The sequence below is a fragment of the Notamacropus eugenii genome, chromosome 1 (genome assembly GCF_028372415.1).
Source record: "Notamacropus eugenii isolate mMacEug1 chromosome 1, mMacEug1.pri_v2, whole genome shotgun sequence".
NCBI classification, from domain to species: domain Eukaryota; kingdom Metazoa; phylum Chordata; class Mammalia; order Diprotodontia; family Macropodidae; genus Notamacropus; species Notamacropus eugenii.
The window spans coordinates 439,857,745-439,884,715 of record NC_092872.1 but is presented as its reverse complement, the minus strand read 5'-3'; the positions used below and the strand labels follow the sequence as shown (position 1 = coordinate 439,884,715).

Below are 26,971 nucleotides of genomic sequence, written 5' to 3'. Positions count from 1 at the left end.
CTAAAACAATATAGAAAAATATAAAAAATAATAAAAACAAACAATAGCTACAACAATTAGAATTGATCACATTCTCTATATATTTCATAACAAGTCTAAAACATTTCAGACTCTTCAGACAAAAGGATGTGGGCAATATTTTCAAATATATTGCTACTATTTTAAGAACTACAAAAGGAAAGATAGAGCTAATAAGAAATATTCCCAAGGAAAGGTATCAAATATTACCCAGGTAGAAGTTACTTGAGAAAGTTAATAAAGCCCTGAGGAAGAGAAAAAAATTCATTAATACCTTTATAATACACAGTTTAAAAATAGGATGCTACATGACCCAATCAGAAGTAGTAAAAAAAGCAAAAGAAAGAAATACACAGAAAGTAATACAGAAAACAAAAAAGTTTTTTGGAAAGTCTGGATTTCTTGAACCATCAACTTAAAACAAAAGTCAAGAAGTTAAGGCAACACCATGTCAAAACAATGAAAAAGAACAAAATAAGCAAGTTAGCATGAAAAATTCCACTCCAAAGGCTTGAGAAACAAAAGAAACAAAAATTTATAAAAATGCATTAGAGAAGATCTGCAAAGGAAGATATGGGAAATTTTGGTTTTCTATGTGGTTGCAAGAATGCCAATACATGCAGAGCCAAGAAGAGGCAGAGACTCACCTGAGGTCTCTCAAATTCTCCTCCAAATAACTAAATAACACCTGAAAATTAATTCTTGTGTAGCAAAACTAACAAAATGATAGGGTGAAACATTTTTCCAACCAAAGCAAGACAACCTTGAAGGTCTACAAGAAAGGTCTGTCACAGTCAGGTGAGAGTGGAACACATTGCAACACAGACTAAGGCTCAGTAAACCAACAGCAGGCCCAGGGACAACTAAACAAGTAGGGGCAACAGTAGCTTCCAGAACTCTCAGCCCACAGGTGGTAAGGGGGTCAGGCAACTAGTCACAAAGTGATTACAGGGGTTCCTTTACTGCCATGGTGAAGGACTTTGTTGTATTATCCATTTGTAAATACAGGTCACATTCCTAGACCTCAGTTCCAGGTTAAAGAGAAGCAGAATTCATCCCCCTTGGGAACAACTAACCTGATCACAGTTTTAGGGTGGAAGAGTGCTACATACATATTCAAGTGGATATACACATCCATATTATGCTACAGGAAAGTAGGAGGAGAATAATGTAAGAGAAGGAGGGGGCGATAGAGTGGAGGTGCCGTTTGGGGAAGACAGTAATCAGAAGCAAAACTCTTTTGAAGATGGGCAGGGTCAATGGAGAATATGAAAAACAGGGGGAAAATAAAATGGAAGGAAATATATAGTTAGTAACCATAACTGTGGGGAAAAAAATTATAACAAGTCTCTGTGTTTAAGGTCTCATTTCTCAAATATATAGAGAAATGAGTCAAATTTTTAAGAATGTAAGTAATTTCCCAATTGTTAAATGGTCAAATGATATGAACAGGCAGTTTTCAGTTAAAGTAATCAAAGTTATTTATAATCATACGAAAAAATGCTCCAAATCACTTTTAAAGAAATTTAAATTAAAACAACTCTGAGGTATTACCACATATCTATAAGACTGGCTAATATGACAGAAAAATAAAATGACAATGTTGGAGGGGCTGTTGGAAAATTGCAACACCAGTGCACTGTTGGTGGAGTTGTGAACTAGTTTAATCATTCTGGAGAGCAATTTGGAACTATATCTAAAGGGCTATAAAACCATACATATCCTTTTACCCAGCATTACCACTACTAGGTCCATATCTCAAAGAGATAAAAAAGGAAAAAAGGACATATATGTACGAAAATATTCATAGCAGCTCTTTCAGTAGTGGCAAAAAATTAGAAACTGATGGGATGCCCATCAATTCAGGAATGGCTGAACAGGTTTTGATATGTGTTTTTTTCTGGAATACTATTGTACTACAAGAAATGATGAGCAGGATGCTCTCAGAAAAATCTGAAAGATTTACATGAACTGATACAAATTGAAATGAACAGAACCAGGAGAACATTGTACATAGTCATGGCAATATTATATGATGATCAACTGTGAATGACAGCTATTCTCAGCAATACAATGATAATAGAAAATTATGAAGGACTTCTAATAAAAAATGTTATTCATCTCCAGTCTGAATGCAAATTGAAGGAAACTTTTTTTTTATTTTTCTTTTTTTTGTCTGTGTTTTCTTTCACAACATGACTAATATGAAAATATGTTTTGCATGACTGCGTATACATAACCTTTATCAAGTTGTTTGCTTTCTCCATGATGAGGGGAAGCAGAGGGAGTGAGGGAATTTGGAAATCAAAATTTAAAAAGAAAAGAATGTTAAAATGGTTTTTACATGTAAGTCCCAAAAAATAAAATATTAAATAAATATATTCTTTAAAAAAAAAAGAACCCCAGCGTAATAAAGATACAAGTTATGTTGAACATGAAACAGAAGCCTTGAACACCATTAATATGTTAATAAAAGAACAATTTCATCAAGGAACAAAGCTGAATCTCTAGATTCTCTGCAAAAGTGAAAAGTGGAAAGCTAGATAAGAACCATAATTATTATTTTAAATAATTCACAGTAATACATAAATTAAATGTATGTGGCTACATTTTAACACGTCATTATTCAGTCCCCTTTCTGTGATTAGGCCTTTTCTTACAGACCACCTTACCTTAAATGAACAAGACATGACTTAGTGGCTACATACAAACCTTGCTATCTTTCAAAAGGAAACAAATGATAAACCCCTAAACTACAAATCTAGACCTCAAAACATCCTCATGAACAAAAAATATTGCATTGTACTGTAGTTGGATTCTTATCAGTGTCGAATATATGGCTCACAATTGTCCAGATATAACACAGATCCATAAAATTTCAAGAAAACATTTTAGTGTATTTTACCATACATAACTTTCATGCTGGATAGAACAACAGCATTTCAAAATATAGTTACTTTGTAAAATATACCTCCAATATGTTTGGGAACAGATTGAAATACATTTTATTTTTGTACTCCTGTATGCTACTGGACTTTTACCAAATATGCATTCAATGATGTTTCAGAATATGAGGGGGGGGGGGTTGAGGTGGGGGAGTGGAGCCAAGATGGCAGAGTAGAAAGATGCACATACTCTAGCTCTTCCCCCACAGCCCATAAAATATCTGTAAAAAAATGACTCTCAACAAATTCTAAAACAGTAGAAGCCACAGAACAATGGAGTGGAGATTTCCAGTCCACAGTGACCTGAGCGGCCAACAGGAAAGGTCTGTCACACTGGATGTAGAGCAGATTGAAGCCCCATCTTGGCCAAGCTGGGAGGAGCAGGGCCAGAGCAGGCCTTGGGGACAGAATTCTGGCAGCAGCAGTGGAACTTCACAGATTCCCTCAACCCACAAATGCCAGAGGCAGTTTCAAAGGTAACTGAGAAGGCTTTTTCACCTCCATGACAAGGAAGCAGGTTCCTCCCCTAGGCCCTGCCCCAGGCTGTGGTGGTGGCAGTGGCAGCAGCAGCAGCAGTGGGGACCCAGGCCTCCAGGCAGGCAGTAGCTGGCATCCATTGTTCCATTGTTGGAGCCCTCAACTTAAAGTCCTTGGGGAAATTGAGCAGTTGATCTGAATCTCAACCACACACCAGGCTGTGGAGTAAATTCCTCTCCCTGGATTGTGCCAGCTTGGAGAAACTGAGAACTTACAGGTGTTCAGAGTATTCCCTACTCTTGACAAAGGACTCAAAAGTCAAGTAACTGCCTGGGAAAATGCCCAAAAAAGGGAAAAAATGAGACTATAGGAAGTTACTTTCTTGGTGAACAAATAGTCTCTCCCATCCTTTTGGAGGAGAAAGAACAATGTTTACCATCAGGAGAATAATAAAAGTCAAGGCTTCTGCACCCAAAACCTCCAAAATAAATATGCAATGGGCTCAGGCCATGGAAGAGCTCAAAAAGGATTTTGAAAATCAAGTAAGAAAGGGGGAGGAAAAATTGGGAAGAGAAATGCGAGCAATGCAAGAAAATCATGAAAAGCAAGTCAGGAGCTTGCTAAAGGAGACTCAAAAAGTGCTGAAGAAAATAATACATTTAAAAATAGGCTAACTCAATTGGAAAAAGAGGTCCAAAAAGCCAATGAGGAGAAGAATGCTTTAAAAAAACAGAATTAGCCAAATGGAAAAGGAGGTTCAAAAACTCACTGAAGAAAATAGTTCCTTAAAAATTAGAATAGAACAGATGGAAGCTAATGACTTTAAGAGAAACCAAGAAATTACAAAATAAAACCAAAAAAATGAAAAAATGGAAGATAATGTGAAATATCTCATTAGAAAAACAACTGACCTGGAAAACAGATCCAAGAGAGACAATTTTAAAATTACAGGACTACCTGAACACCATGATCAAAAAAGAGCCTAGACATCATCTTTCATGAAATTATCAAGGAAAACTGTCCTGATATTGTAGAACCAGAGGGTAAAATAAATATTGAAAGAATCCACCAATCACCTCCTGAAAGAGATCCAAAATGAGAAACTCCTAGGAATATTGTAGCCAAATTTCAGAGTCCCCAGGTCAAGGAGAAAATATTGCAAGCAGCTAGAAAGAAACAATTTGAGTATTGTGGAAATACAATAAGGAGAACACAAGATCTAGCAGCTTCTACATTAAGGGATCATATCTAAAAAAATAAAATTAAGAGAGAATATATTGGGAGGAGAAATGGAATGGGGCAAATTACCTCTCATACAAAAAGCTTTTCCCATAGAGGGGAAAAGGGGAGAGGAGAAAGGGAAAAAAGTGAAGCTTACTCTCATCACATTTGGCTCAAGGAAAGAATACCATGTGTACTTTGTGTAATTGGGTCAATTCCCCTTTTTGTCTGAGTTATTTTCTTCCTTGAAAAGTCATAGATATAGACCAGTTGATGTCAAATGCCCTTGTCACTCTGACCTATGTTTAAATGATTATCTGAATTACTACTGATTAAAGAAATAAAAAGTTGCACACCTGGGGTTCAAACTCAGACCTTTTGTCTCCAAGTCCAACGATTCTTGTTAAAATTAAACTATGGCGTAGGCTGAAAGGATAAGGTTCCAGAAAGATTAAATAAAATTCAAGGTTGAATTATTGATTGTATTCAAGGGAATTCAACTAGTATTTTTTCCCCAAAAGGAACTCAGAAAGAGGAGAGAATATCCTGGTAATTTAGATTTTGCTATCAAGATCACCTGTGACTTTTAATAAATTTTTTCCATACTAGCTTTTTTAAAAGTAACATCCTGAGCTTACTGGACCATTCTTGTCCTATATACTATTGCTTAAATTTACTCAATTCATTTATTTAATGAGTTCAGCTCTGCTTATTAGTACATACTACCAAGGAGTCTCTATACTCCCTTGTATCCATGCCTATTTTCCTTCTTAATTTCATTTTGTTTTTAACCAAACTGTATTATTTGTTCAATCTTCTTTGTCCATTTTAGAGGTTCATCTGGTGCCTGATCTCCTCACCTCATGTTTTAAGAAAAAACAAGGGCCACCATTTCCCATCACTAACACAATAATTTGTTCCTTTTTCTTTTTCTTCTCTCTCACCTCTCAAAACATTCAAAACAAAACCACTAGACCTCTAGATCCTCTTTTTGTTTTCATTTATTTATCTGTTTGGTTTTTTTAATATCAAATATTCAATATCCTTTAAAGAAATTAAGTTCTGAATTGATATTTGTTTCTTCTCTCCTTATTAGAATGCCTTGAGAATCAAAACTTTTTCGTTGGGGGACAATTGTGATTTTCATTTGTACATGTGGGACTGCATATGATCATGAAACATCGACCATTTTGAGACACTACTATATAGCAGTGGGGAAGCAAGTGAAAGGATACTGCTTCTGCTTTCACAGAGACTACAGAAAATTGTTCTGATTTTTGTTACATTTATTTTTAATATTAATTTATTTTAATTTTTATTTCAAAATTTTCCTCTTTCTATCTCTTTTCTACCTGTTGAGAAAGCAAGCAACATAATATTCATTATATTTGTGAAATCTTGTAAATAAATATCCATAGTAGCCATGTTGCAAAAAAAGGCAAGAAAAAATAAAATGAAAAAAATAAATTTCAACCTGCATTCAGAGTTCATTAGTTCTCTCTCTGGGGGTGAATAGTATTTTTTTAACCAGCATCCTTTGAAATTGTCATGGATCATTGTAGTTATTGTTATAACTTCATTCAATGCTTTATTGCTTCTGATCACTTTGCAATAGTTCATGAAATTCTTCCCAGGTTTTTCTAAAATGACCCTCTTTATAATTTCTTAGAGAACAATAATATTACATCACAATCATATATCACACCTTGTTCAGCCATTCCCCAGTTGATGGTTATCACTTCCATTTCCAGTTTTTTGCCAACACAAAAAGAATTGATACAAATATTTTTGTATGTATGGGTCTTTTATCCTTTTTTATTTGACATCTTTGGGATATAGATCTAGTAGTGAATTGCTGTGTCAAAGGATATGCATAGTTTTATAGCCCTTTGGACACAGTTCCAAAACATTCTCCAGAATGGTTGAATCAGTTTACAACTCCACCAACAGTGCATTAGTGTATCTGTTTTTTCACATCCCCTCTAGCATCTGTAATTTTCTTTATCACCCTACATAGTCAAGTTGATGGGTATGAAATAGTTCTTCAGAATTGTTTTAATTTGTATTATTTCTAATATTATTAACTTAGAGCAGTTTTATATGACTATTGAAAACTTTGATTTCTTCTAAAGAGTACGTTTTCTTAACCTTTGACCACCTATAAATTGGGGAATGAGGCAGCTAAGTGGTGCACTGGATAAAATGCCCTTCCTGAACTCAGGAAGACTCATCTTCTTGAGTTCAAATCTGACCTCAAACATTTGCTAGCTGTTTGACTCTGGGCAAGTCACTGTTTGCCTTAGTTCCCTCCTTTTTTAAAATGAGCTGAAAAAGGAAATGACAAATCAAACTAGAAAACCCTCAAAGGGGTAATGAAGAGTTGGATATAACTGAAATAACTAAGCCACAATAGAATTAGGGGATGGTTCTTAATTTTTTTCCCCTAAATTTGGCTCCATTTCCTATATATTTTAGAAATGAGAACTTTATCAGATCAACTTGCTGTAAATAACCCTTGCCCAGTTTCCTGTTTTTTTATAATTTTGGCTATGTTCATTTTTCTTCTGTAAAATCATTTTTAAAATTAATGTAATCAAAACTATCTATTTTATCTTATCTTTTTCTCTTGTTTGTTCATCATTTTTTCCTAACCATAGATTTGACACATGATTTTTTTTTCAATATTTCCCTAATTTGCTTATGATATCACCCTTTATGTCTAAATCATATACCCATTTTGACCTTCTCCTGGTAGATGATATGAGATGTTGGTCTATATTTAGTTTATGCCAGACTACCATCCAGTTTTCCCAGAAGTTTTTGTTGAATAGTGATTTCTTGTTCCCAAAGCTTGTTTCTTTGATGTCATTGTATACTAGTTTGCTATGGTTATTTCCCTCTGTATATTGTATATCTAAACTATTATATGACTCAACCATTCTGTTTCTTAACCAGAACCATATTGTTTTGATGTATATCCCTTTGCAGTTTGAAATCTGGTGTTGCTAGGCTTTATCCCTTCAGTTTTCTTTATTTATTCACTTAATATTCTTGATCTTTTGTTCTTCCATGTAAATTTTATTATTTTTTCTAGGTCTATAAAATGATTCTTTGGTAGTTTGATTGGTATGGTACTGAATAAGTAAATTAGTTTTCAGTGGAATTGTCATTTTACTATATTATTTTTTATTATTTATTTATTATATTATTATATTGGCTCACCCTATTCATGAGCAATTAATATTTCTTCAGTTATTTACATCTATCTATATTGTGTGAAAAGTGCTTGTAATTGTATTCATATTATTATTGGCAGGTAGCATTTTATGTCTGCAGTTATTTTAATTGGAATTTCAATTTCTGTATCTTCCTGTTTGCTTTTGTTGTCAACATACAGAAATGCTAATGACTTACATGGGTTTATTTTGTATCTTGCAACATTTTTAAAGTTGTTAATTGTTTCAACAGTTTTTTTATTTATTCTCTAAGATTCTCTAAGTATATCATATATCAACATATTGTGTGCAAAGAGTAAAGTTTTATTTCCTCATTGACCATTCTAGTTCTTTCATTTTTTTTCCTGCCATATTACCAAAGTGAATATTTCTAGTACAACACTGAATAATAAATAATGTCCTTACTTCATTCCTGATGTTCTTGGGAAACTTCTAAGTTATCCTTTCTGGGTACCTAGAAGGTCACTGGCAGTCCTGGACAAATCCACCCCTAGATACTTGTTTATCCAAGATCAAGGGAAAAAAAAGAAGAGATGACTGTGTATTCAAATCCTCATGGAGACCCAAGTGTGGTGATAGGACAATGATTTCTGTCCTTACTTAATACTCACAACATATGTGGAAACAGTTCACCTTATTCATAGTCAAAAAGAACAAAAAAGAAAGGCAGACAGAGCAGTGGCATTTTATCTGTATCAATATCTATCTATCTTGACATATATAGATATGTAGCTAGATATGCAGATTTAAATAGATAGACAGATACATACATACATACATACATACATACATACATACATACATACATACATATAGATATAGATAGATTCACTAGAGCTTAAGATGTTCTGCCTCAATAGACATTTGGTGACTTTTCATCATCTCCCAGTCCAAGTCCTTGAGTTGTACTTAACCGGTAGATGGCCTCTAAAGCTCCCACATTGCTAAGTTGAAGTCAGAAGAGAGCATATGCAGATGCTCTCTACAACCAACTAGGAAGGGCAAATTTCAGCATGCTCTGTGTTCCTATTCATCCAAGAGTGGGTTGTTCCTGTTGATTCAGTCGTCTCACAACCACCGATCACAGGGACTAATTAGGATTTGCTTTTTCATTCCAGCAAATTACCTGTTTTTCAACAAGGATTCAGAATGAATGTCCAGCTCCATAGGAAGTTCTACTTTTTGACAGTTGTCAACATTTCATGATTTTTGCAAAAAGGTTAGGTTGATCCAATTGATCAAGAAACCCCAGGTCAATCCTATGCCCTCCTATATACTTGCATATATATTGTATATGTTAATTTTGCTCATGCTGTTAAGCCCAAAAAAATGTAAGCTCTTTGAGGGTTAGAACTGCTTTGTTTTCTTCATTACTTTCTTAGGGCCTAGCACTGTGCCTGGCACATAGAAGGTACTTAAGATTTGTTAACTGATTGATGTAAGAATTTATAATAGTTAAAGCAAGACATTTTCGTGACTGTATTACAAAGTAGAATTGAGTACAAAGCCCTGAGAGTACAGAGTCCTGAGATTGAAATGGAGGAAGTTTAGGGCAGGCTTCACATAGGATGTAGCATTTGAACCAGACCCTAGAGAATCAATTTTTGTTTGAGGCTAATATTCTAATTTGAAGTTGAAGTGAACAATAAGAATGAGTGGATAGGGGCTGAGGTTGGGATATATATATACACACACATACATATATATATACATATACATATATATGTATATATATATATTTAAGGAAGGGTGTATAAAGAGGAGAAGTGGGGGTTGAATAAAAATATTAGGTTGCATTCAGATTCAATTCAATTACTTGTGTTTGTCCTTCGTTCTCGAAGAGGACCATGACATCAGGGAAATGATGATGTGACTTGCAGTTGACTTTGATTTGAGGCAGGGCTGTACAAGGTCACCAGCCTCACTTTCTGCTCCACAGCCATCTGGATCCAGTGACCAGATATTCATCAGGATAACTGGAGATGGCAGAGGATGATGAGAGACCCTGGTCCTTTTTAAGCTAAGACCTTTTCAGGTTCTCACTTTGAGTGAAGTAGCACCCATTCAGTGAATAGGCCTCTCTGAGAAGTGAGTCAAGGGATGGTCCCTTTGATAAAAAAAAAGAAATTAAACTGGGAGGGTAGGACCCTCAGTGTTGCTGGCCAAAAGAGAAACAGCTAGTGTTTATATTCACTCTGAGCCAGGAGGGTCCAAAATATAGCCATTAAGAGGTGCTTGGGGAGGGACCCATTGTGTAATCTATGAGCTCCAGAGTGACATAGGTTGAATTCAATTTAAACCAATTTAACAAAAGCTTATGAGATATCTATTATTTTCAAGTCACTCTTCTAAGAGCTGGGGATATAAAGACAATTTCTGACCTCAGAGTGCTTACTTTTTTACTGGACATGTGGAGACAAAGTGGGAGATGCAACATCACAGGTAAGTATAATACAAGGTGGGGGTATTGGAGACATTAAATATCACAATAGGACTTCGATGCCAGATTGATCAAATAAAATTTAAAAGATTCACTTAGCACCTATTATATGCAAAGAATCTGGACTTTTATCTTATCCAAACGCTCTCTGTATTTCTCAGAATATCTTCATCAGAAATAAGTGCAGTTGTTAAACAACAGTGACTCCATTGCCATCAGTCCCCAAGTAGCCTCTAGAGCCTAGGGCAGCTGGTCTGGGTAAGTGACTTCCAGAAGGTGCTAAGAAAGGTCTTTTCTTGCAATACAATGAAGGCTGATGTGTGGGAAAAAATAATTCTGCCCACCACCTGGGTTCCTGCATTGGTATTCATCTCGGAATCTAGACAGCTTTGAGTTCTGTTATAGGGTCTTGTTCCTTTCACAAATAATATTTTCAACACCGTAGCCCTTGGCTAACATTGACGGATCCAGATATCTCATTTTCAGGTCGGAAACGCATCCTCTCCCAAGCAGAGCTAAATGTGCTGATTGTTTCAAGGGAAGTCACAAAACAAACCCAGCTCTGTGAAGCTTAGCAAATAACTTTGCTGTGGAATATTGGGGATGTCTGCAGGCTTGCTGGCCTGAGAGTCCCAAATGGGTAGAAATTACTTAGAATCATAGATCGTTACAGAGAGAATAGAACTTAGAACCAGAATGTTAAGATGTAGAATACAGACTATCAGAGCTGAAACAGACCTCATAACACAGAATTCTGCTACACACATGCCTATTGAGTGTTAGCATTGGAAAGGACTTTATCAACTGAATACAATACTAACATTTCAGAGGGAAAGACACTACAGAGGAAAGCAGTGACATGACCCACCTAGAAGTACACTGATGAGCTGTACTCAGAGCTCACTTTTTCTGATTCCCAGACCAACAGTTTCCCCACTATTCCACCAAGTCTATGTGTGACTAAACGAACTGACTTTGGTAGTCAAAAGTGGTTTCATATGTCAGTCAGTTGACAAACATTTATTAAGTACCCACTTACTATGTGCCAATCACTGTGCTGAACACTAGGGATACGAACATAAGTAAAAACAGTTCCAGGTATCAAAACAGTTCATACTTAATGGTGTGGTATTAATAGATTGTGCTTATTCAGGCAATAGGTGAAAAGACAGACTGAGGCAGATAGTTGCTTAAATATTGGTTTATATTAAATGAAACAATGGACTGGGACATAGTGAGGTATCACTCAGCTTTCACTTTCATTTCGTCCAATCTCTGGGCGTACTATGTGTGTGTGTGTGTGTGTGTGTGTGTGTGTGGAGGGGGAGGGGGGTATAAGCATTTACACAGTGCTCATGATGGCCAGGTTCTAATTAATCGTTACAACAGCCTTGCAAAGTAGGTACTGTTATTATTTCACAGTTGAAGAAACAAAAGCTGAACTAAGAAGTTAAGAGACTTCCCCAGGGTGACACAACTAGTAACTGTCTGAGTAAACTCAGATCTTCTTGACCCTAGGCCCAGTACTTTATCTAATATGCTACTACGGAGACCAAGGGGGCTATTTAACTGATATTTATATGAACCTAAATGTTCTGTCACTGGATCATAGTATTCAGAACTGGGAGAGAATTTTATAGAGTATAGAATCCAACCCCCTAATTTTTAAACAGAGAAAATAAGACGTAGAAAGAATAAAGTGATTTGCCATAGATCATACAACTATTAAGCAGTAAATCTAAGATTTGAACCCAATTCCTCTGCCACTAGAAAAAAGTTGCCTGGTTGCCTGATAGCACATGGAATCACCAGCAATTGATATTTTAGAGATAGAGAATAGAGACTCCAAGAACTGCCTAATTCCAAGGTGTGGCACCCAGACACTGTGGACTTGCTTTAGTCCCAGGTAAACACTTAAAAGTCACAAGGCATAGTAATTTAACATGCAGGGCAGAGCTTTTTTTTATCTTCTGAACGTTTCTGTCTGGATAGCTCCATTGGCTTCTTCTAACAGATCCAGATACAAGACCTTTTAATTCTCACCTACCAAGAACCCAAATGAGTCTCTCTCTAGTGTAATGAGGCTTTTGACTCTAACTTGATGACAAGTAAATGAATTTGCCCTTTTCCTGACAAGGCCTGCTGGGAATGATCTGAAGTCTTCTATAACAATGCCTCAAAAGTACCAGGTCATTAAAACTTATTGTCTAACTATGAAATTAGTTATTGATTAATAACGTGTTGGGAGATTCATTAATGATATTTGTGGGGAAAGGGGAAATATAAGATAAAAACCTATACTATAGACCTTATTTTACTAGCAGTAATATATGAGGAAAGGAATTATTGCCTCTTGATCAGAAGGGCTTTTTTTTTCCCTATACCTGCTCCCACCCATGTTTAGAAGCACTAACTAACTTGTTCCGGTCCAGGTTACCACTAGGTGACAAAAACTTGATAGATTTAATTCCACATTTCATTTCCATTCCATTCTGCCCCTGGGTCAGGTCTGACTTTCTTGGTCAAAAATAACTGCTAGGTTATAGAACCTTGGATTTGGAATCAGGATGACAAATTCAGATATAACCTTGGACACTTACTAGCATAACTCTGGCTCAAAGGACCAAATGTATGAGACGTTCTCATTGGCAGAGTTTGGTTACTCAGTCCCTTGCTCCTGTGAGAGGAGCTTTACTAGCTTCTAGGTTCTATCAATTGTATTTCCCCAAGTTTAGTATGTTTAGGAGCTGAATTGCATGTACCCTAGTTCCACTTAACTACTCACAGTTGGATTAATTTTTACAAAGGAATATTTACTTCAAAGGGTATAATCACAAATATAGAAAAATATATAATCCTAGCTCAAGGGACCTATTAACTAGGACTGTTCATTTGTGGAGACAGATTACTCAGTGCTCTGTGCCTACATGCAGTATAGGTTGGGGCGGAATTAGTGAGATCAGGAGGGATAGGAGATCCAGGTTCTGGCTTCCAGCTCTTACAGATGATATTCTCCAAAGTTCAGAGGTTGGATCTCCTGCACCAGTTTCATTTAGCCATTAGTAAGAAAAGCTAATGGATTAGTTTTGTACAAAGGAATACTTATTTCTAAATATATTACTATAAATGTGCAAATTTATTGCCAGTTGTAGGATTTAATCATCCTCCCTCTTTGTACCACCTCAGTCTTGGGGGAGGGGAAAGGGCTTAGGTTCACAGATTAACTCTCTTTCTATAGAGCATTCATATCTAGTTTCAAGACAAAAACCCCATTTGGGCTTGAATTCTAGATACCCTGACTTCTCAGGATTTCCTGAGGGGCTGTCTACTTATACCATACTATCTGCAATCCGGGATCCAGTGCCCTATGGCTCAAACTGGCAGGGTCAGTAGGGCATTACTGTTGGCATCTGAGGACAAACAACAGAGAATAGAAAGGCTGGGTCAATTTCTTGTACAAACTACACTTTGGGTGAACTACGATATTCCCCTCTGGAAAGAGAATATAGGAAAGAGAGTACTGTCTCATTCTGGGAGTTTTGAAAGATGAAGCCTGTTCTGTTCATGCAACCATTCAAAGACATCTACCCCTAACCACATGGTGAGGAATATAGAGTGTCTCCATGTTAGGTGATCTAGGCATGCCTAAGACAAGTCCCTTTATACCAACCTCAGTTTCTTCATCTGTAAAATGGGGATGATATATAGCACCTACACTGGAGAGTTGTGAAGATACAATGAGACAGTATTTATAGAGCATTCGGTATAGTGCCATTTTTTAAGTTAACACAAGAATACCTGCAGCATTCCAGAATCAGGTTTCATATTTGAGCCAAAGTTTCCTGAGGCATTCCTTTATTTCAAATCACCTGAGTCACTCCGTATTCTACCTTCAGTAGCTTATTCTGGACTAAAGTTGCAATTTTCAGCAGTGGGATGGAAGAATTGTACTTTCTGATAACACATTATTAGTCTGCCTTATAAACATGTTTTCTAGGGTTCCAACTTCATTAATAGTTTTAAAATGCATTACTGCATTTTCACCCTTGAGCAGTCAACCATGGTTAATGTTTATGGAAGAGGGTTGCTCATAATCAGAGAAGCCAATACTTTCCACTCCATAAGGTGGTTTTCTAGACATTTCCTATGGTATAATCTATCCACACAATGCATGTAGCTGTCTCTAATGCTGTCATCAACAGTTCCCAAATTTTTGCAGTCTAGTGGAGCTACTAGGAGAATAGGACAGGGAGGCAAATGCCTGGGTTTATAGACCAGAGTCCTGAATTAACTAGATGTGTGAGTGGCGATAAACCAATTGACCTTTTTGCCTTGACTTCTGATTTTAAAATGATGTTTTACTTGAGGACCATTTCAGAAGGCAATTCTGCTAAGGCTGAACTAGACAGCCTCCAAAATATCTTTCAAATCAAAGGTTCACTGATTTCTTTTAACTTGGATTCCATTTCCCATTTTCCAAAGCCTTTTCTAGCTCTTAAATATTATCTCATACTGTCTATTGCAACTCTAACATCTTATATTTTAAGCCGTCCTTTATTTCTAAAATTCTGTGATTTTGTGTTAGTTATTCCCAGATGATTACAACATACTACGAATATGGTTTTAAAACAGGAAGGGATGGTAGAGGTAAACAAGTTCAACCCTCTCCAACCACATTTTTTACTATTAGGAAATTTAAGCACAAAGAGATCAAATTATTTGCCTAATATCATGAAGCTCATAAGTGTCTGAGTCAGGAACTGTACTCAGTTTCTAGTCTAATACCCTATCCACTATACCATCCTGCCTCCTCCTATAGCCAGGATGCAGTAATTTAATGTTTCAGAGTATCAATACATCCACTTCTCATCATCAATGATCAGATAACATTAACAGACCACATCATGTCATGTCAAAACTTTCCCTGCTCTGAGAAAAGCAACTGCAGTTTGTTTGTCAGGTTCCTTCATGATTAGGAAAAAGCTGAGGCACAAAAGTGCACAGTGGACAGAGCCAGAGTTATGGAGAGGCCATCATGCATGTTTCGATCTTTAGGAACAAAGTTCTTGTGATTAGTGCATTTTCCTTGAGGGTATATAGGGTAAGGTCTTTGTAGCCATCCGCCAAATGTCTTTGAGAAAATAGTCTTGTGAGAAGGCCAGTCTACTGTCTTTTGGGGGATGGATGATTTTCTCTTTCTTTCTCTCTGCATTACCTAGGAGCAAGAAGGAAATTCATTTCATAAGTTGGGGTAACATCCATCAATAATCAGCCAATTTATAAAGTATGCTCATGTCAATTCTGTGCTTCTATACCTATAATTTATATATAGTGGCCTTAGGGATAATGTCTTCATTAGTTTTTGTTCAGCATGAAAGAATTACACTGTGTTTAACATTTTGTTCCCATATTTAAGTCTTCTTAAAAAGTCTCACAGATTGTAGTGGTATGGGTTGTATTTGAAATATTAACCCTCAGGAAGATTAGTGGAGCACATAAATTCCAATATTAAAAAAAATTTAACCCAGGGTAGAAAGGTGTGAGGAGTGGAGAGAGAAAATTAGGATTTTAGATTTTTGTGATTTTATTTTTTAATTAATTAATTTTCAATGTTTAAAAGAAAATCAAGTTCTGAATTCCCTCTCTCCCTCCAGACTTTCACCCACCCGTTGAGAACGCAATCAATATATCACTTATATATGTGAAATCATGTAGAACATATTTCCATATTAGCCATGTTGCAAAAAGCAGGCAAGATAAATAAAACTTAAAAAATGATACTTCAATTTGTATTTAGAATTCATCAGTTGTTGAATGAAGTGGATAATAGTTTCCTTTATGAGTCCTTTGAAATTGTTTTAGATCATTTTGCTGATAAGAATACCTAAGTTTTTCACACTGGATCATCATTATAATATTGCTGAATTTACTGTGTACAATATTCTGGTTCAGATCACTTTATTTTGCATCAGTTCATATAAGTCTTCTCAGGTTTTTCTGAAAAAATCCTCATCATTTCTTATAGCACAATAGTATTTTATCACAATCATTTGAGACAAATTGTTTGGTCATTAACCAATTGATAAGCATTCTCTCAATTTATTACTCTTTGCTACCACAACAAGGTTTGCTATAGATATTTTTGTACATACAGATTACTTTCCTTTTTCTTTGATCTCTTTATCTTGATATCTTACAGATCTAGTAGTGGTATTGCTGAGTCAAAGGGTATGGACAATTTTGTAATCCTTTGGTCATAGTTCCAAATTGTTTTCTGGAATGGTTGGACCAGTTCACAATTCCACCAACATAATAGTGTTCCTATTTTTCCATATCCCCTTCAGCATTTGTCTTTTTCCTCTCCCTGTCAGCCAATCTGATAAGTGTGAGGCGATATTCCAGAGTTGTTTAATTTGCATTTCCCTAATCAATAGTAATTTTGAGAATTTTTTCATGTGACTACAGATTGCTTTGAATTTTTTATTCTGAAAAGTATCTATTTCATGTTCCATGATCCTATCTCGTTTGGCCCTAACTTCTTTGGTTATTCATACATTTGAAATGCAAAATTTTCCATGTTCCCCTAATTTGTTTGTGATATCATCCTTTATGTCTAAATCATGTATCCATTTCAACCTTACCTGTGAGGTGATTCCTAGCTTCTGCCAAACTTCTTTCTAATTTTCTCAATAATGTTCTTCAATGGTGAGTTTGTGTCTCTAAAGTTTGAATTTTTGGGATTATCAAACTCTCAATTACTGTGGTCATTTACTGCTGTGTATCTAAACCATTCCACTCATTCACCACTCTGTTTCTTAGCTGGCATCAGACTCTTTTGATGATTATCACTTTGTAACATAGCTTAACTCTGGTACTGATGGGTCACATTTCTTCACATTTTTTATTGCTTCCCTTGATATTCTTAAATTTTTGTTCTTCTAGATGAATTTTATCATTAATTTTCCAAGGTCTATAAAATGGTTGTTTAGTAGTTTGATTAGTATGGCACTAAATAAGCAAATTAATTTAGAAAGAATTGTCATTTTTCTTATATTAACTTGACCTAACCATAAGCAATTAATATTTCTCCATTTGTTTAGATCTGTCTTTATTTGTGTGAAAAATATTTTGTAATTATTTTCTTAATGCCTTTTGATTTGTCTTGGCAGGTAGACTCCCAAGTATTGTATATTGTCTGCAGTTATTTTAAATAAAATTTCTCTTTCTTTTCCTCCTTAGTTTTGTTGGTAATTGTAATGCTAATGAGAGTTAAAGATTTTCCCCACCCATTAATGGGCCTGCTCATTAGAGGAAGCTTGATTATGGGAGATTTTGTTTTTTTTGTTGGAAGACCCACATCTTTTGTTAATTTCTAATGAGGCACTGATTCTCAAGAGCTGTGGTGTACTCTGGCTCTGAAAAGTGTATATAGACTCTGAGATGAGGTTTTGTTTTGGAGCTTAGTTTTTGGAAGAAGGTTTTTGTGCCAGATAAAACTCTGGACAGCAGCTAAGGAGCTCCTTGGCTTTGAAAACCCAGATGTTGGTGCTTCTCTCTCTGGTAACTATGTATGTATTGCTTATGGTCAGGCGGTTGGAAACCCTATCTGTTGATTTTTATTTCTCTGTTTATATTTTCTCTGAAGTTCAGGGTGCTGACTTTTCCCCCTGAACTAAATGAATGATATATGTGCTTTATGAAAGTGATCGTTGACCCCTCAAAAGTTGCTTTCTTTTTAGAAAAGTAGATCTAAGAACCTGTAGAGCAGGCCCTCCTGTGTATGTCAGGGTCTTTGCTGATACAGTAAATAAATAAATGTTGATGATTTATGTGGGTTGATTTTACGTCCTGTAACTTTGCTAAAGTTAATTGTTTCACATAGCTTTTTAGTTGATTCTCTAAGTATACCATCATATCATTTGCAAATAGTTATAGTTTTGTTTCCTCATTGATTATTTTTATTCCTTCAATTTCTTTATTTTGTTTTATTGCTATAGTTCCAATTTCTAGTACAATAGTGAATAATAGTGGTAATAATGGACATCATAATTTCACTCCAGATTTTATTGGGAAGTCTTCTAGTTTATCTCCATTACAGATAATGCTTGCTCTTCATTTTAGATAGATATTATTTGTCATTTTAAGTAAAACTCAATTTGTTCCTACACTTAGTAGATTTTAACTTTAATATGAGCGAATGTTATATTTTGTTAAAAAGCTTTTTTCAGCATATATTGAGATTATCATTTGATTTTTGTTATCGATATGGTCAATTATTCTGATAGTTTTCCTAACATTGAACCATCATCCCAGAAATCCTGGTATAAATCCCACCTAATCATAGTGTATGATTTTTATGATATATTGTTGTAATCTCCTTGCTAGTATTTTATTTCAAAATTTTACTTCAATTTTCATTAGGGAAAATGGTCTATAGTTTTGTTTATCTGTTTTTATACTTCTGGATTAGGTTTACAAATAAGATTTGTGTCATAGAAGTAATTTAGTAGGATGTCTTCCTTACCTATTTTCCCAGATGGTTTATGTAGTATTGGAATTAATCATTCTTTAAATGTGTGATAAACTTCTCTTATAAATCCATCTGGTCCTGGAGATTTTTATTGGAGAACTCATCTATAGTTTGTTCAATTTTTTTCTAAGATAGGGTTAATTAAGTTTTCTATTTCATCTCCAGTTAATCTTGGTAAATTATATTTTTGAACATTCATTTCACTTAGATTAACTTTTGGAATATGATTGAGCAAAAGGCCTTTTAATAATTGTTTTAATTTCATCTTCATTGGTGGTGCATTTGCCTTTCTCATTATTTAAAAAGTATTTATTTTCAACATTATTCTATTTTAAAATTTTGACTTTTAAATTCTTTCCCTACCCTTCACTGTTTCACACCCTGAGAAACCAAGCAATGTGGGATCATGCAAAACATATTTGAATATTAGACATATCACAAAAAAGTGAGAAAAATCAAGCAACAAAATTATACTTCAATGTGCATTCAAAGATCATTAGTTCTCTCCCTGGAGATGGAAAATATATTTTCATCATGAGTCCTTTGGGATTGTCTTGTGTTATTTCATTGATGAGAGTAGCCAAGTCTTTCATGACTGATCATCATTACAACATGGCTGTTACTGTGCACAGTGATCTCTCTGTTCTCACCTTATTCTGCATTACTTCATATAGATGTTGCCATGGGTTTTTTTGACTTGATCATGTCTTTGTTATAACACAGTTGTATCCCATCACAGCCACATACCACAACTTGCTTAGTCATTCTATAATTGATAGTCATCAATTCAATTTCCAATTCTGTGGCAGAATAGAAAATAAACATTTTTTTTTTGTATAAATAGGTCTTTTTTTTTCCTTTTTTAATCTGGGATACAGACCTAGTAGTGGTATTCCTAGTTCAAGGAGCATGCATAGTCTTTTAGACCTTTGGGCATAGTTCCAAACTGCTCTCCAGAATGGCTGGATTAATTTATATCTCCACCAAAAGTGCATTAATATCCTAATTCTTCCAGATTCCTCCTCTGCCCTTGTAATTTCTGATAGGTATAATGTGGTATCTCAGAGTTTGATTTAAAATTTTCTAATCAATAATGATTTAGAGCATTTTTCATATGCCTATAGTTTTTATTTCTTCTTCAGAAAATCACCTGTTCATATCCTTGACTATTTCTCAATTAAGGAATGATTCTTATTTTTTATAATTTTGGCCCACTTCCATATATATACATATATATAGAGAGAGAGATATAGATATAGATATATAGATATATATCTGAAATGAGACCTTTATCTGAGAAATTTAAACATTTAAATTCTTGGGTTTTTTTTTTAATATTACTTCATTGTTTATGGTACCTTTTAGCAAAATGCTGTTTCCCTGACTATCCCATTTAACTAGATCTATTTTTGCTTTTGCTTTGTCTGAGATTGTGATTGTTAGCCTTGTCTTTTCTACTTTAGCTGAAACATAATAGATTATATTCCAGTCCATTTTAAATCTGGGTGTTTCTGTTCCGGTAAACAACACATTATTAGTTTCTGGTTTCTAATTCCAATTTTCTAGCTCCTTCCATTTTATGGGTGAGCTCATCCCATTCACATTTACAGTTATGATTACTAATTGTGTGTTTCCCTCCATCCAAATGTCTTCTGTTTATCCTCTTTTTTAACCTTTTCACTATTCAAATGCTTTGCTTCTGCTTTGCTTCTGACTATTGCCTTTGATAATCTGCCCTCCCTTTTATTATTTCTTACTGTCACATCTCTTATTCACATTCCCTTCTATTTACCTACCGAATAAAATAGATTTCTATACCCAAATGAGTATGTGTGTATATGTGAATGAGGTTAAATCATTTGCTCTCCCCACCCTACCCCATTTTCCCCTCAATTATAAAAGTTCTTCCATGTGTACCTCTTTCATGTGAAAACATTTTCCAAATTCTATCTCTCCCTTTCTTCCTGTGCATTCCTTTTTCTCACTCTTTCATTGTTTTTTATAGATTATTCCAACATAATCAACTCTCATCTGTGCTCTCTATCTATAAAAACTCCTCCCCACTGTCCAACTAATGTTAAATTTCTTAGGAGTTACATATATCATCTTCCCACATAAAAATGTAAACAGTTTAACTTTCTTGAGTCCTTTATTATTACTCTTTATTTTTACATTTTCATGGTTCCTTTGAGATTTGTGTTTGAATGTCAGATTTTCTATTAAATTCTAGGCTTTTCATCAGGAATGCCTAAAAGTCCTTTATTTCATTAAATGTTCATATTTCCCCTGAAGGATTGTACCCTACCTTCTTGGCTCTGCCTTTCATCTTTTAAATTTTTGATACTGTTAATTAGATTTTTTTCTGCCTTTTTAAAATTTATCAGTGGCTTATTAATAAATAATTAGTTATAAATAAGTATTGTATTATTTTTTCATAAAATCAGCTCCTGCTTTTTATTGATTAGTTCAACTTATTAGTGTCAATTTTATTAATCTTTGATTTGCAGAATTTCACTTTTGGTGTTTAATTGAAGATTTTTAATTTATTCTTTCTTCTAGGTTTTTTTATTTCATGACTTATTCATTGATCTGCTCTTTCTCTATTTTCTTGATGTGAGCACTTAAAAATTTAAATTTTGGTCTTCTCTTTGGGGCCACATGTGGACATGGTACTAGAACATTCTGACTGAGCAGGGCAGAGCTCAGGGCTGGGGGTGTATGGATGTGCAATATAGTGAAGTTACAGCAGCTGGGGGTGCAGGAGGCAGTGGACACCATGGTGAAAGGGCTGGAGTGGGAGAATATCTGAAAGATGCAGGGTACCATATTTTGGTACAGTGCCAGCTGCTGTGAAAATACCCAGGCCTCCACGTAGCAGGTTCATCAGTGCATTGAACATTGCCATGTTGCCTTGACCCAGGCACAGGCTGTTGTGACTAACAAACTAGAGAAATTTCAGAACTGCCTGCAATGCACATGCACTGCAATGACAAAACCAAAAATGATGTATGCTGGGAGCAAGGAGCAGCAGGTGAAGAGTCAACTAGAGTTCTGTGTGACCAAATGTGTTGATGACCACATGACCTCACCCCCATCTTGAACAAGAAGATAAAGGATTCCCTGGCATCTATTGCAAAATAAAATCAATGTCAGTCATCTGGGGTGGGAGAATGGGTCTACTTGTAAAAATGTATGGAAATTTTTACCTTTCAGGGAAAATTTAGGAATGAAGAAATTGAAGTTGGTAGGAAATTTAAGAATATCTTTATGGGAATTTCACATCTGTCTCTGGACTCTGTTGGTTCCATTATATGTTTTAGCCCATAGGTGAAGAAATGGAAGAAATCAGTGCTCAGATGTAGATTGAAAGTAGCATGGAGAGTTAATAGCCCATCCCTTCAGTGAAGATTACCCCTATTCTATCTGTCGGACCCCTTAAAGGCTTTCAGCTGGTTCAGAGATATTCCATTCCTAGAAACTGGAATAAACCTTCGGGTTTATGGGTATTATTAGCTCTCCTCACTAATTTACCTGCCATCTGGTATGAGCTCCTGAGGTAGTCATCCACTTTTGTTTGGTGCCAACTTGACATCTATCTGATTGAACCATTTCCCATAGACCAGAAATCAGTAGCCATGAGTTCACTACTGATTGGAAAAGAGAACACAGTTGTGTTTTTCTCCCCAGTACAAGAACTGTCATTCAGAGGGGAGTCTTGGGAAAGAGGGTTACTTGCTTTAGAGAACTGAGCAGGTTCTAGGTGATCTTTCCTTTGATGAAGACAGTGTTCACTCCAACTTTCACTGGGATACCAAGCAAGATCCTAAATGGGGAATCTCCCACCAGACATGGGAAGCTCAGGTTCCTTCACACTGACTTTTCTAGAACTGCTGCTCAGGTTACTTTTTCTTGCCCTTCTGGAAGGTGCTATGGGAACAACATTTCGGTTAGTGTTTTTTTGAGACTAACATGAAACAGTTTTGAGTCAAGGCCAAAAAAAACTTCCCTTTGCTTGCAGAACAATCTTAAGTCTCTTGCTTAATGGAATAGTAGATGATTGGTTTGGGGGAAAGTGAGTTTTCCCCAAAGTAGAAAAAAAATGTGATACCTGACCCTGGCCCTGCTCATTTGCCGTCTTCCACAGAAACCTGTTGAGACCTCCTCTCAAGACAGTAAAGGGTAGGGAAACAACTTAAACTTCTAAGCAGGTTGCAAGGAAGAGCTTTCTTTCTGCCCCAGAGTATAGGAGGCAGCTAGCACCAATCATCCAGTTATCACTGTTGGTTAAAACTTTGAGCAACATGCTAGTACCAAGCATTGTGTTGGAAAAGACCTTCTTCTTTTTTATACCAACTTCTTACTGAATGCAATTAGCATAACCTTCCTGTTCAGTGTTTCAAAGCTGTGTCATATTTTCCTAGTGGTTTGATGAAAAAATAGTTTGTTTTTTTACTTCCCCCCAAAATAGATGAATATATAAATTTTGTCCTAAAACACTTTTGGCTGAATCCCACAAATGTGGGTATGTTGTCTCATTGTTATTATTGATTTTAATGAAATTATTTTTTGTATCTATGATGTGTTCTTTGTCACATTCATTGAATAGGGTTAGATTATTTAATTTCTCGTTTGTTTTTCATCTGTGTTTTAAGTTGTTTTATTCAATGTAATTTTATTTGTTAAGGTCTGCAAAGGGTGCATTTACTAGTTTTGCTTTTCTAAATTTGCTTGTGAGGCTTTTGTGCCCTAATACATGGTCAATATTTTTGTATGTGAATGTATAGCTGGGAAAAAGAAATACTGTTTCTATTTCCATTCAGTTTTTTAAAGAGGTCTATCATATTCAGTCTTTATAAAATTCTATTCATCTCCTTAACATTTTTCTTATTTATTTGTTAGATTTATTTATTTTTAAAAGGGAAAATAGAGGTCCTATACTAGTATAATACTACTTTGGATTTCTTCCTGTATCTCATTTAACTTTTCCTTTAAGAATTTGGATGCTATTCCACTCGGTGCATTTAAGTTTAGTATCTAATGTTTTATTTTCTTCAGTATTTTTTTTGCTTCTTTTACCAAGCTGTTTATTCTCTTTTCATGATTTTCTTACATTGCTCCCATTTCTTTTTTCCCCAATTTTTCTTCTACTTCTCTTAACTGAGGTTGTGTGTGTGTATGAGTGTTTTCAGGAATTCTTTTTGGTTCTGTGGTCAATTCACATTATTATTTTTTCTGCTTTGAGGCTTTGATTGCAGCTGTTTTGAATGTTATCTTCTTGGAATTTGGGTTTTGATCTCTGTCATCATAATATCTTTTTTATGGCAAGGTTCTTTTTGTTTTTTCTCATTTTTTCCAGCCTATTTCTTAACCTTTAACTTAATGTTATGTGGAGGAAATGGTCCAACTTCACATTTTTTTTCTGTTACTCTTTTCAGAACTAGTCTTCGATACCTGTAAATTTTTTGGTGCTTCCAAGGTAGTGTGATCCAAGAAAATATGCAGTAACTATTCTCCTGGCCTGTATTCTAGTCATTACCCAGAAGGGGACCCTGATTCCCTGAAACAGCAAGTGTTCCCTGAAACTGGGAAGAGGGTGCAGAAGCCCAAGTGTACACAAGTGCTAGTGCTCCTCTTCAGTCTGGACCTCTGACCCAAGACTGTTTATGGGCAATACAACTGGGTTCTGTACCCAGTGCCAACAAGGAATCTTTTGTAATCTCTTCCTGACTAGTAGACAGACCTCCTTACCATCTCTGGGCTAAGAGCCCCAGAAACTGCTGCTGTCATTGATAGAACAGAATCCAATGGCAGCTGCTGATGTTGCTGCTGCATGCACTCCCAGCTATCCCTAATCCCAGTGGCATATACCTCTTCTACTGGTCTCCTATATTGTCATGGGATGGAAAAATGTCTCACTCAGACTTTTTATTGACTCTACTATTCCAGAATTCAATTGAAAACATTATTTTAAAACTGTTTGGAGGGGAATGCTGAGAGAATTTGATTGTGTTGCTGCCTCTACTCAGCCATTTAGAGATTTCAGGATTTTAGAGATAGAAGGGGAATTAGATACTATCTAGTTCAATGCTCTCCTTTTCCCTTTCAAACTTTGATTCATTTTAAAAGCATAAAGGTCCTCAGAGTTAGCTGATTTGAATGCTTGGGTCCATGGTACTTCATTGGGTATTACATGGTATTGTAATAAAAGAACATTGGTACTCTGAACACTTCAGTCTTTGATGTACTGTAATAGGAAGTGCAAATGGGATTTAAGAAAAAGAGACTATGAACAACAGCTAGACTTCAACCTCTGTCTATACATGTATGCAGAGAAAAATTGGTATAGGAGACTACCCAATTAAAGACATTCAGTGACTTATTTTCCAGATATCTCAAAGAGGGGAAGAATATATAAGAATGCATAAGATCATGGGTAATAATGACACTTTCAAAATGCAAGCAGAGAGATTACAGGATCTGCTAGACCCTATGTCTACTTTCTCATTTTTAAACATCTTTATGAAATCATAAGTGAATAAGGTGAGATCTCTCAGACGAAAATATAAGAAAGTATCAGGAATACTTTCATGGGTAATTTTCCAAAGCAAGTCACATCTTTGTAGTCAAAAAACTGAATGAGAAGTGAAGATAAATAAAAAGAGAATGCAAATTAAATTTGTCAATTGCAAAAAAAAAAAATTGACTATGTAGAGCAAGGTACAATTTTAAACCTTCCATGTATGTAGTAAGGTCAGATCAGATGCAACTCTAAGATAATTGTGTTCCAAAGTTTTCTTTTCTTTCTTTTGTTTCATTTTTGCTTTTCTCTTCCCTCCGCTGCCCTCCCATCTCTTCTCCTCCCTTTTCCTCCTCTTCTCTCCTCTCCTCTTCTCTTCATTTTATTCAGACTAGGTCCCTCTATCTCACCTTGACCAAAGTACAAAAATTCATAGCTTAATATCAATGCTGATCAATACAGAAGTTTTAACCTGCTCTGTTTTTGCACCTTGAGTTGATTCTTTTCCTCTTGCATAGCTTAATGGCCTTCAGTTGCCAGGGGCTCAAATAATTTACTAAACTAAAGGCATATGCCCCCATGTCAAGGCTAGAAATGCTCTTATCACCAATATTAAGCAATATCTAACAATATGGATAAGACAGCATAGTTTTAGGGTTTTTTTTTTCCTTTTTTAAGGGACCCTGTTTCAGTTAGTTTGTATACAACTTGAGACCTATGTGACCTTAGCAAGTCACTCAATCTTTATTTTCTTAAGAAACTATATAATCTATAATCTTAATAATCTATAAAATAAAATAAAGGAGGGGAGATTTGACCAAAAATCTTCTGACTCATTTCATGTCTAAATTTTTCATCCCATGATATCACTGTCATAGAGAATGCCCTGGACACAGTCTCAATGAAATAATGAGGATTCTTACTGATTATCAGACTTTCCATATGCTTCTGTTTCTGCATAGTATTGCACAATCTGTTTTGAACCCCAGAATATTGCAGAACCTGTTCAATGAGATCCATGGCTACTCAAAGGAGATCAGTCTAGGAAATCATATAGGAAAAAAATTACTGGAGAATGCTTATTGCCTAGATTATGACATGTATTTGGACTGTATTAGTCAATCAGTATGTATAAATATACGGACAGACACCACAGATGGACACTGATCTGGGCCCAGAAAGGAATGGGAGGAGAAGGGCACTGAATTGCATTTGGACAAATTGTAGCATTTGTAGTGATACCAAGCTGTTCCATGATGCCAAAACCTATTTTTGAAACATGCATATTTACCCACTGATGCTGCAGAGCTATGAATCATATAATACTATTCTCAGAAGGCTTAAAATTGCAGGTGACCCAAATGGCCATAGGAAGACACATGCTGGGTGTCAGCAAACTGCAGCAGATTCACAATGATGACTTATTGAACAGAAGTTCAGAAAAGACTTAATCAGGGGCATGTAGCCAATTAGGTAGTGAAGGTAAGTAAAAACAAATGGACAGACTGAGAAGTGACATTCATAAATATATTAAAAGACCCACAGGTTGGCCTCTAGGGCATTTTGTAGACAACCAGTGGAGAATTT

General features: G+C 35.5%; 1 pseudogene; it reads left to right on the top strand.

The window, feature by feature from the left end:
• Positions 1-21,589: 21,589 nt before the first annotated feature.
• On the top strand, positions 21,590-22,008 carry LOC140518192 (protein FAM136A pseudogene; annotated as a pseudogene).
• The last annotated feature ends 4,963 nt before the right edge of the window (positions 22,009-26,971 follow it).